This window comes from Salvia splendens, unplaced genomic scaffold (genome assembly GCF_004379255.2).
Source record: "Salvia splendens isolate huo1 unplaced genomic scaffold, SspV2 ctg143, whole genome shotgun sequence".
NCBI classification, from domain to species: domain Eukaryota; kingdom Viridiplantae; phylum Streptophyta; class Magnoliopsida; order Lamiales; family Lamiaceae; genus Salvia; species Salvia splendens.
This window is the reverse complement of record NW_024598784.1, coordinates 12,115-24,575: the sequence shown is the minus strand read 5'-3', so window position 1 is coordinate 24,575 and position 12,461 is coordinate 12,115. Positions and strand designations below refer to the sequence as shown.

Here is a 12,461-nt window from a genome sequence, read left to right as displayed (position 1 = left end):
TACATTGCTAGTGGCCACGCCGTGGCTTGGACCCGCAGCATCAGCATCATCATTGGTCCAATCAGTCAATGCTAGACCTTCATCTTCGACAATCATATTGTGCATGATAATACATGCGTACATGATGTCGGCGATGCTGTCAACATACCACAGCCGTGCTGGACCATTCACTGCCGCCCATCGAGCCTGGAGCACACCAAATGCCCGCTCACATCCTTGCGCTCAGCCTCCTGACGACCCGCAAAATATATCTTCTTTTCATCTGTTGGGCATCTGATCGTCTTTACAAAGACGAGCCACATAGGGTATATCCCATCCTCCAAATAATAGCCCATATTGTGTTGGTTGCCGTTGGCGACGAAATTGACGGTCGGACCAACGCCCATGCACTGGTCGTTGAAAAGGGGCGATCACTGGAGGACGTTGATGTCGTTGTTAGACCCGGCTACTCCAAAATAGGCATGCCAAATCCACAATCGTTAGTCAGCTACCGCTTCAAGGATCATCGTGGGATTCTTGCCCTTGAAACCAGTAGTGTACATCCCTTTCCAGGCAGCGGGGCAGTTCTTCCACTCCCAGTGCATACGATCTATGCTGCCTAACATTCCCGGAAACCCGTGCTGATTCCCGTGCATATCCAGCAGAGCCTGACAATATTCGGGGGTAGGCTTCCGAAGATACCTATCCCCGAATATCTCCCTAATGCCCCGACAAAAATACTTCAGGCACTCGCGGGCAGTCGTCTCGCCGATGTGCAGGTACTCGTTGAACATGTCGGTCGCGCCTCCGTATGCCAACTGCCTGATTGCGGCAGTGCACTTCTGAATCGGCGTGTGGCCGAGTTTACCAGCTGCATTCTCCCGCACTCTGAAATACCCGTATCGACGCTCTAAAGAGCCCACAATACGTAGAAAGAGCGGACGATGCATCCTAAAATGTCGCCGGAACATGTTCTCCCCATATCGTGGCTCTGGAGCGAAGTAATCCTCGTACAACCGACGGTGTGCAGCGAGGTGGTCCCAGGGTACTATAGATCGACGATGGATGGGTCAAGGTACCGCTGGCTCCAAGGCCGCTTGTTCCTCCCTATCCGCTGCCTCCCGTACACGTGCATGAATCAGCCGCATCATGTGTTCATAATGCCCACCACTATCACTACCACTACCATCTATTACGGATATATAAAAGAAATTTAGAGAGAGAGAAACTTGTTAAAACAAGTGGTGCGAATGAAATGAAGTTCAACGAGCCGTATATATAGACTTTTAAACAAAAAAATTTAAAAACTAAAAATTGGGACGTCCGCACGGACGTCCGTCGTCTCTCCCAATGGCGGATGTCCGCACGGACGTCCGCGGAACGCCGCGGAACTCCGGTGTCTGCAGCGGACGTCCGTATCCGTCGCGACCTTGCACAATGGCGGATGTCCGCCGGGAACTGGCGGGATTGCTGATGCTCTTATAGGAAAAAAAAACAAGATAAAGATGTGACCGACTGAATTGACAACTTGTTGAATTACCAATGGATTGAGTCCATCGTTAAATTTATTACTCCTTCAGTCCCACTCAAAATGATATGTTTATAAAAATAAAAACTTTATTCCATTTCCTATCTTACATTTTTCTCTATTTAACACACAACTCAACTCTATACGGAATTTTGTGCCAAAAAAATATTCACTTTAAATTGAACTGAGGAAATATAAGAAATTAATTTCAGCAATTAGCCATGGATATCTAATCGACAGATCCGTCAATAATATTTGTTGTTATATTAATTAGGTTACAAGTAATAATTGGAAATTTTAATACTATGTTCCAAGTTAGACTTTTTAATAATAATTGGAAATTTTAATACTATGTTCCAAGTTAGACTTTTTAACTTTCATTTTTTTATATGCGCTCTTTCTCGCTCACTTTCTGCCTTTTCCACATAAAAATTGGATGTTCACAAAATAGATTTATTGCATGATGACAGTTCCCAAATTCAACCGATACAGTTCTCAAAAGCTCAAATATCAAGTTATCAACTGTAATATAACACACTAATAGCCTATAGATTTGTAAGAAAAAAAATTATTGGTGTGGGTCAGAGGTCAACACGAAGGTAGGAGAATTGGACCCACTGATGAGTGGAGCACATCACTCAGCACGAGTTGGACCTCATTGGAAAAGTGTTGACAACCTATCAAGCTCGAAAGCAATGGAAAGAAGCAAGACAAGTTCTTATGGAATGACGAATCTCCTAAGGTACCTATAGCCTGTAGAGTAGCAACGATAAGAGGTGCTCGGGCAGCCACTTCTGTTCTTCTTCCAGACCCTAGTGGTATCGTCCACTGTGGTTGCCTGTCGGGAGGATGTCCCGAGCAGGCAACTACAATGTAGAACTGCAAGACCTCTTCGCAGAGGTTGACAAGATAAGACTCCACTTCTGACTCCTCATAACTAAGAGGTTTATCAAGTGCAAGATTCTGCAGAAATTTGAGGCAAAGCTTGTAAGACTCTGTCTCGAGGCGAAGTGAAGGATCCTCCCTTTGCATCATGGACCCTAGTTCTTTGAGCTTTTGATGTAGCTCTCCATTGCTATTTATATTGCGAGCATGAGATGCCACAGCATGCACAACGTCGAAAAGGATAAAAATGTTTTTATACGATAATCGAGCTCTGTGCATTTTGTAGATATCCTCTATAGCCTGCCATATTCCATGTAAGAGTTATCGTCAGACTTAAATAACCGGAATGGGCTACAAACAAAACTTATGATTTTACCTACCTTTAATAGTAAAAGCTGAATTCCAGATCGGCACTTGATATCAGATATAGCTGCGTACAGACGACGACTCCTTAAGTTACTATCTGAATCATCGTTGCAGGTGACTGCCCCGGCAGATTCATCATGGCTGCTCTCATTCACATCATCTCCCTGGGCCTCTCTTATGCTATTGTTATCATCAAGATTAAAGGAAAAATCCGGACATGTTTCATTTAACGCTTCTTTGAGAAATGAAACCACATCCAACCACTTGTCTTCAGAGAACATCTCCCCAGCATTGCTCATTAGGCGAACGAAACCAGTAATACCAATAATAGCAAGGCTTTGATGACGACGCTTGATAAAGCTGACCAGTAGCATCAGCACCTTCTTCAGAAGGGGATTGATCGTATCATAGAAATTAATAAAAAGATCTACGACTAATTGCATAGCCAATGTGCACAACTCATGCATCCATGAATCTTGATTTAGTTCCTCCATCTCACCATTGTCTATGTGCGCAGACCCATCAAATATACTAAAAAGGACAGATTCAAACACCTTCTCCCACAAGGCTAGGGAGAAGTGAAGCCCATAGTTACGCAAAGTACCAAATAGTATTTGTGAGGCACTCTCCCTGATTTCAGGACTGGGGTCAAAGCTCAGTTCAGATAAACCTGGGGAGAGAGAGATACTTTATTTTACCTGAATTAATCATACTCTGCATATGCAGGGGCAAAAAGAGTCGTTTTAGGTGAAATCAGCTTCAAATACAAAAAAAAACATCATTACCCGTCAACAAAGGAAGCCATAAATAGAGATGGTTCACCCTATTTGCAGGTTCCCCATTGTCACTTTTTCTTTCTTTACCAATTTGAGGTGAAGGTGGAGAAGCCACTTCAGGAGCTTCCTTCCTTAGATCTCCTTCAGCAAGTCTTTCAGCACAGTACTGAAGTAAACCTATGGCATTAAGACTAATTGCTTTGTTGAATCTAGTATTGGTGAATGCAACTAAACAATTTATGCAGTCCGTAAAAGTAGTAGATTCAGTTTCAATGATATATGTGAAATAATCACGAAAAATCTTCTTAATTATTTCGAATGAGAGGAGGACAATGTTCTTATGATCATCATACGCAGCTGTTGTGAAGACCTGCAATTAAGAATGTAATCAGAGGGTTGAACGTGAAATTTATCGCCATAAGCTTCACATAATAATAATTTTCCCAAGGCCACATTAAAGGTTCCGTACCATAAATATGCTCTTCCATCCCGATTTGACATTATTCACTTGGGATAACACCACCTGAGAAACACATCTGATAATCAATTCTCGGATTTCAACAGCACTACTCTTGCACATTAGGCTTCATGAACCCATTCTGAAAGTTAAAGTTAGCCAATTCTTCTCTTTCCAAGACTTTCATTAATAACTGGCACAAAGCGTCCATTGCAAATATTGCAATAGAAAGATTTTCTGAACAGCCTGTGGTCACAAAAAAATCAGATAGTACTTGCCAAATCTTAGACCACACAGGCCTAATGCGGTTCATGTTGTAGTTCCTGTTAAGAGGGATAAAATAGAAGTCACTTGCATGGCCAAATAAGCAAAAAATGGTAAAAAATAATTTACTGAAGTTTTTCCGCGGTCAACATGTACAGAGTAAAGGATCAAGTGACGATTAACTTACACGATCTCAACAATCTTAGTGAGGCTGAAAACCCGAGGATTAGATGTACATCGTAGTTCATCCATAGATACCTTGCAGAGAGCCTTGACAAAATCAACTATTGCCTCACCATTAAGTTTTTGGCTCTGTATAAATATGCGGTTAACATCACCAACTTGCTCCAACATGTTGAAGTTAGAGGACAAGTTGTTCATCTGTCCAGATGTTATTCCTGCAGCAACATTACCACCTATACCAGCACTATCATATGAACCCCTCCTCATTGCAGAAGCTGCATTCTGAATATTCCCAGCTCCCTTCTTTTTTGAAACAGGAAGAATATTTGATCTGCCTTGTTTAGATTTGTCTAATTCATTAAGATGGATTGCAAAGAAAGAAGCATCTGGTGATGCACCTGCACCCCGTAGGTGCAAATGCTCAAACCGTGAAACACATGTTAATATATGTTCCCAGCCATCCTGTATATAGTTCCCATCCCCTTCTGCTATGGCGACTATAACCTGTTAAAACAAGTAAACAGATGGACCGGAGTAGTCAGAAAATTTTGAAAATTGCTGAACATGAGTAATGAGCATTAATCATTTCAGTTAGATTTAGCACAGAACTGAAAAGTTTTTAGGAACATCACGCTCTATCATCCCACAAATAATATGCAGCTAACCAAATCAGAATATATTTAAGAATATCTTTTACAAAAAAAAAGGAGAGGAGAAAGGACCTCGGGCTTAATCGCACAATTCAATTATGCACTACCAACTTCTACTCCATGTAAGGTGTGTAACCATGAATAATGAACTACACACTACCAAAAACCCACAATAAATAAATGAATCAATAGACAAACAAGAATTTAATACAGATCACAGAATACGGTACTAAACAAGAAAGGGAAGTTAGGGACACGGAAATAGATTAAAAGATAATGATTGCACATAATTCCAACAAAAAAGACAAGAATAGACCGAATGACACTGAGCAAAATGAAATGACAGCAAAAAAAATTTTAAAACATAAAAATAATGGGAAGGCTTTCTCATATCATTATAAGATTAACCATACACAGCAATCACAAAGAACTAAATTTACCTTGATTGCATCAATATTTTTCTTTTTGATATCTGCAGGTGAGTGAAGTGAGGTAAACTTGGCTAATGATGTCACAAAAGCATCTCTATGAGTTTTCAAGGACATTCCTGCAGTGACATGGATTGCACTACGAAAGCCCTCTAAGCAGAGGCTATCACAATTTCATCGTCACTTTGGTCAAGTTGAACACTGAAGGCAGCCAGCATTGGAGCCCAACATTCTTCAATCATGAACTTGAGGACCACCGTATTTATGGAGGAATAATAAATTGACCTAAAATTTCCAAACGACATGAAGATCAAAACAAGTCCTAGATTCCTTGCCATTAGGCAGAAGATTTCAAAATCGAGCTTACTCTGACTTGCGAGCTCTATAGGCACGACACTGCTCCAGGGTTGAAACATCAGAAACTTCACTGGAGGCTTCAGACTGTGCATCCGATCCTTTAGTTGGCTCATCTATAATGTCATTTGGGAAAGGGGGGCTCCCAGTATTAGAACCATTGTCTGCAGCATCTAGTTTCTTTGATGACTGAATATCTGCAACTGCAATTTGCAATTGCTTGTTCATCCAGTTACCCATGCATTTTAGGATAGCAACTAAGCACTTCATAGCTTCTAGCTTCATACTAGCATCTTGCAGGGCCTGAAGTGTGCTTGAAACACCAGGTGGAAATAGAAAATGAAATGACAAGAGAAACAAGAGACCATATTATTGTTGAATTTTAGCAATGATATCTTTTGCATGCATAACTTAGAATCCCAGCAGTTATTTGACAAAAGATTAAAAAGGTATTGACTCAAAAATATCAGATATAAGTTGGACGAAAAGTACAAAGAGAGGACAAGTCATTACCTAGTGAATATATTCGAAGCATTAGCATCACAGTCATAATCATAACTAAGGAATATTTCTATCAAGATCTGTGAATCTACACACAGCTTCCCCATAAAGTGAAGGACTGTCATCTTCTGCTGAAAATTGGGTTGCACAACGTTTTCTAACACTCGGAGGACTACTATAGGAAAAAATACCCCGATTTCTGCTTTCAATGCAGCTCTAAAACGCGACACCAGGCTCATAAATATGGAGCATGAGAGCTGGAAAACGGTCATATGAGTTGAAGCACTGTTCTTCAATAGTGACAAACACAAGTACTGCTTTATAGCATCTAAAAATCTGTTTAACAAATGACAATAATTAGGGATGCTTTGCATTCAAACTGAGAAAGATAGAACAGCTATAAAGGACAAAAGGGAGAGTTCTCAAACAACCTATACAAAGACTAAAGACAATAATCAGCATGTGAACTGGGTCTGGGAATAGCCAAATCTGGAAAGAAGAAATCAGTAGTGGGAATACTGGAAAATAAAATTGAAACAAGCAGCAGATGGATGCGCCTGGTGGAAGAGCTGCGAGAGAGTTCAAAACAGGTACAGTAACTATATATCATCGCCATGCTAACTATACTAGCAGAATCTAACAGTCTAACTCAAAGAATACTAAGATATTTTTGAGCAATTGTCAAACTCAACAATTCTTCTTGAGGAGCTGAGTAGTATAGGTGTTGATAAGGCAAGAGCATGGGGACACCATACCCATTGGGAGTCAAGTAGTAACTTGTATAACGGTCACATTATGAAGTGTTCACTTTTAGTTCAAGGACAGAGAACCTGAACTAGGGTAAGTCAAATCTAGAACAACTGATGCAGAATGTAAAAAATACATGGCAAACCATTTACTATTGCAATATAACTAAATGAACATAAAATGCTTGCTAGACAGCAAACAACGGATGTTTCAACAAGCAAAAAGTAATCAACTAGCAACTCGCATTTTTATACCATTCCCAGATATCAAAGGATGGATATATCATATGGTCCTCTTAAACTACTCTCCAATTCTATTATTACAATTTAAAGAAAAGTGTCACCTAGAAGACAAACAGGACTGGAAATAAGATGAGCCTCTAATGACATGGGTATAAATGAGTACTCCTCATTAGGGTCACTTAGTTGTTTGGTCATAAATTCCGAATTGAATAATACCTGCGCAAACTCCATAAGAAATTTCCCATTTAGTCATTTAGAGAAAATTACATTCTCACTACTGTCAGTGTTATTAAAAAGCGGAGATGGCGGCGCCGTGGCGGATGGCGGTGGCAGTTTCTAGGCTCAACGCCACCGCCACCATGTGATATGGCAGTTTACTCCCTTTTTTGAATGGCAGCCGCCATTCGCGAAGCGCCGTGGCAGGATATGGCTTTCATGGCGGTCGAGATGCCTTTTTGCCTTGTAAAACGACCCCACTTACCCCACTACCCGGCCCACGTGACATGTAACCTAGCCCATTGGCCATTATAAACAGTCTATTTACAGGGTTTATGGGAGTTTATGGCTTCAAAACCATAACCGCTGCTGTCAATCCAAGTTATCGTCTCTCCAGTCTCCACACGCACAAGGCTCCAGATTCTAGATTTTCATTCACGATTCAAGATAACTGAAAATTTTTATGTACTACTCAGTGTTGTTAATTTGGCGCCCGGGTCGCTCGGGTCACCCGGGTCGCCCAGGTCGAGACCATGACCGCCCCAACATGGGTGGGTTGATCGAGATGCATGGGTCGCGCTGGGTCGGTTGGGTCGGCGGGGTCAAGCGTTTCGGGTGGGTCGAGCGTTTCGGCTACGGCTACAGTGTTTTTGCGTTTTTTTTACAGAGATTGAATGAAGGAAGATGATGGAGAAGAGAGAGGAGAGAGGAGAGAGGAGTATAATTATGAGCCTTGGAATAGAGTACATCATTTGTCACTATTCATTTGTTTAGTGGGATTAGGAAAATATAAAAATTGACATAGTTTAGCTCACTTTTTTAGGCAGCAATAAAAATACTATTTTACCAAATTTTTGATTAGTTAAATTAAATCCAATATATTTACATGGATATATTGTAAATCCAATGTTTGGAGTATAATTTAATGGTGGAAAATGAGTATATTATTTTAGGAATAAATTAATATTGTTCTACTATATAAACGTTTCGAGATTCAAATTGTACTATTTGAAGTTTTATTATTTTATTTGTATAATAATCTATTGTATTAATCAAATTATTTATTAATTTTTCTGTAATTATTCGTCTCATATTTTATATAGGTTTGTCTACTAATACATATTCATTTATTTTTTACTAATTTTTAAAATAGATTTCACATTCCACTCCTATTTTATTATAAGTTAATACTACATACAAAATGACGCACATTTCATAACTTTTTTCTTTTGACATTTTCAGACAATGGTTTCAATTATTTATTTTGTGATATACTTATGACTTATGAATTGTTTTGATATTTTGATAATTTTTATTTTCCACTTTATCTCTATTCACATGAATTGCGTCTACATTTATATTATTTGATATATTATAAACATTAGAGTAATATATTTATTTGATTTAATATTAAAAGGCAAAAAAATTAGCCTAGATTAGTGGGTCTCTCGACCCAGTCGACTCGTCGACCCGCGACCCGAATTTTCACCTTATCGACCCGGTGCGACCCTCGACCCTAACAACACTGGTACTACTACTTGGACCATCCACAGTAGCATCAGACTAGCATAGTCTAGCCAAAAACTCTTCCTGTCACATCATCATGCCCTTCCTACAGCCTAGCCACTGTCCTAGCCAAGTAACAGCCTAGCAATAGGCTAACAATAGCCTAGTCAATGCCCTAGCCCAACAAATAAATTGACAAATACGATTTAATTCATTTTAAGTATTGGTGTTTATCAAATATTAAAAGAATGAATTGGAATGAGTTGTAAATATAGAGTATAAATAAAAAAATATAAATAAATAAATAAATCGGGTAGCCTATTGCTTGCCGCAAAATAGGCGGCCGGCGATCGCTAGCCGGTTAGTCCATGCCCAACCTCTTGTCCGCTCTGCGCTCGTCCTTACCGTTAGCCGATTGCAATAGTGGACTAGACACCCGCCCTAGCCGCTAGCCTGTGGCTAGGGCGGGCACTAATCCACTATTATGGATGCTCAGTTTGTATTAATTCCACTATTTAATTCTCTCTCTTTTCTTATAACTGTTCTACTCGATGCATGGATTAATTCCACTGTATAATTCTCTCTCTTTCCCTATAACTATTCTACTCGATGAAAGCGTCTCCATAATTATTGTCCTCCACCATTTAATTTTCTAATTTTCCTATATCTATTCTAATTTTTTTGCATCTTATGTTATGTATTATATTTTATTTATTTGTTAATTTGTCGACCGCCATTTACGCCATAATACCGCCATGCCGACCGCCATATCCCTATGGCGGTTTTTTGACCGACTGCCATAAGCCGCCATACGCTATTAATAACACTGCTAGTGTATACGAATCCTCCAATTTAAGCAAACCCTATCTGATTAAAAAAAAGAGTGCGAGGCTATTCTAGCAATCAACATCATATCAGCATAGTTTCTATACCCAATGATGCAGTCCCGTCACAAAGAATATCCATATCTTATCTTAATGCTAAATGCACGGCACTCTCTCCAGTTATATATGTACAGCATCTCTAGTGTTCTATAGACTACAACAAATCTTGTGAGCCAGATATTCATGCTTAGGCATCATATTTATATGCAAATACATAAATTAAGCAGCGTAAAACTAAAAACTTTGGAAGAAATAATGCAATAAACAAATACCTTTTACTAGTCCTAAATATTTCCCAGCGTTTTCCAGTAAAATTTTGAGCAATTCCAATGCCACAATCTTCCCCTTCATTGCTTGGGGATCTGCAGCAGCATCCTTGAGTGGAGTCTTCATAGAAAGCATACACAAATCCCGGAAAACCAAAAAAGCATCCCTCCTAAACTTGTTTCCAATCTTCACCTCCAAATCATCATCCCTTTCTCCCTCACCGTCTGCTAACTCTCCTTTCCTACCCTCTAATGCCGTCTTATACATGCTGATCTCCCAATACTTAGCGTCCAGCATATCCTTATCCGTCGAGTCCAACAAATCCGCCGGATTCGTGCCCTCTACAGTTGAGGTTGTTATCTCAAATTCCCCATCCGCCTTCTCTACTGGCCCCATTAAGCTCTGCGGCCACAATAGGCTGCAATGGCACCGTAGAAGAATCGGCCTCCATTCGCCTAAACACAATAACTAGCATCTGAATCAACAACGCCTTGGCTGTCGTCTGATTCACCCCATTCTTACTATTCAAATACAAGTCGTAACAAGTCCTCACCGCTTGCAGCAGGCAATCACCGTGCAGCCGCAGCGAAACCGACGTGACCGCTGAGAGAAGCGACTTGATCACCAACAGCTCCGCATACTCGTCCCCCAAATCGTGGCAATTGCAAGCGGATACGATCAATTTCGAGAGAAACTTCGCCTCCGCCCCGCCGCTGGGGTCCGCTTCGCCGTGCAAGTAGCCGCGTGCGATCAATTTCTGGAACGCTTCAAGAGCAGGCTCCGAAACTTTGAGGTAGCTCGTGGAGAGTGCGTTGATGATTGGACTGAGCACAATCTCGGAATCGTACAATGAAAAATCCAGAACAACGCCCTGCTGCAAAGACGCCTCGGCGTTAGGGCTCCGATTGGGTGAGGTGAGGTGCTGGATAACGGTTTTGCACTCTGCGCCGAGCTTGGAATGCTTGCTCCACGAAGCATTTTTCTGGATCTTCTCGAGCGTGGGGATCAGCACTTCGTTTAGGCGGGAATCCGCCATTTCACGAGCCTGAAGATGAAGGTTTTGACAATAATGCCCCTGTGCGGTTTTGTTAAATCTAATCTGGAAATGAGAATTATCGATTTTAGGTATAAATAAATAAATAAAACGGTGATCTCAATTCTGAATATGGAAAGTAATTAATCGGTTTCGATTTCTATAAATCGCTTTTATGTACAAAATCCATCTAATATGGGTGTAATCGGTAATTTAAATATGGTGTGATCTGTAATTTATAGCCTATAACCTCTAATTTATAATAATATCTAAAATTTCAAAGTCAAATAAACGAACACAACATTTTATGTTTCGTGTTCTCGAATAATATTCAAATTAATAAATGTATTACGACAAATAAAAATTACATTATTTAAAAATAAGTAGTATAAACAGTAAAAATAAAATAGTTTAAATGAATAAGATTTTACTGTAAATGTTAATTCAAAAGATATAGTGGTATTGTATAAATTACCTTAATTGTAGATCATAGTATATAAATTTCCTAAATTGTTTATACATTGCTTTTATAAGTGAGTAAATACATAATAAAATTTCGTTAGTCAATCCAATATTGTATATACATTAATAAAATAAGATCCGAAGTAATAATACGTATACATTGATTCATAAACATATATGGAAATCATACAATTGAAGATAAATGAGGAATAATCTTAATGTGTGTGTGTAATTAATTTGAGGAACATACGAATTTTGGTGTCTTCCATATTTTGTGATGTCCGGTTTTTCAAATAATGAAATCAACTCTACATAAATTTGTCGACCTTCAAAACGTCTTAAATTATTTTATTGTTACAAAACGAAAAAAAATACCATAAACATGAACATGAAATTTCCTCCGTATTCAAAAAATAGAAACATTTAAAATGACACGGATTTTGATGCACAATTGGTAAAGTAAGTGAGAAAAATTGGTAAAGTAAGAGAGAGAAAAAGAAAAATGAGTAAAGTAAGAGAGAAAGAGAAAAAGTAGTGAAAGTAGAACTAGTGAATTGGGGGGTCCATGTCCTAAAATAGAAAGATTTTAAAGTTTTTATTTTTAAGGAACGGCTCAAAATGGAAATAGTTGTTATTTTAAAAAAACGGGGGAGTAAGTATATGTAGAAGATTTCAAAATCAAGTTTACGCTGCCTTTGTGATTCATTGTATCAACATTTTAAAGGCCATTGGA

General features: G+C 39.3%; 1 pseudogene; it reads right to left on the bottom strand.

The window, feature by feature from the left end:
* Window positions 1–2,066: 2,066 nt before the first annotated feature.
* LOC121789113 lies at window positions 2,067–11,269 on the bottom strand (annotated as a pseudogene).
* Window positions 11,270–12,461: the final 1,192 nt, after the last annotated feature.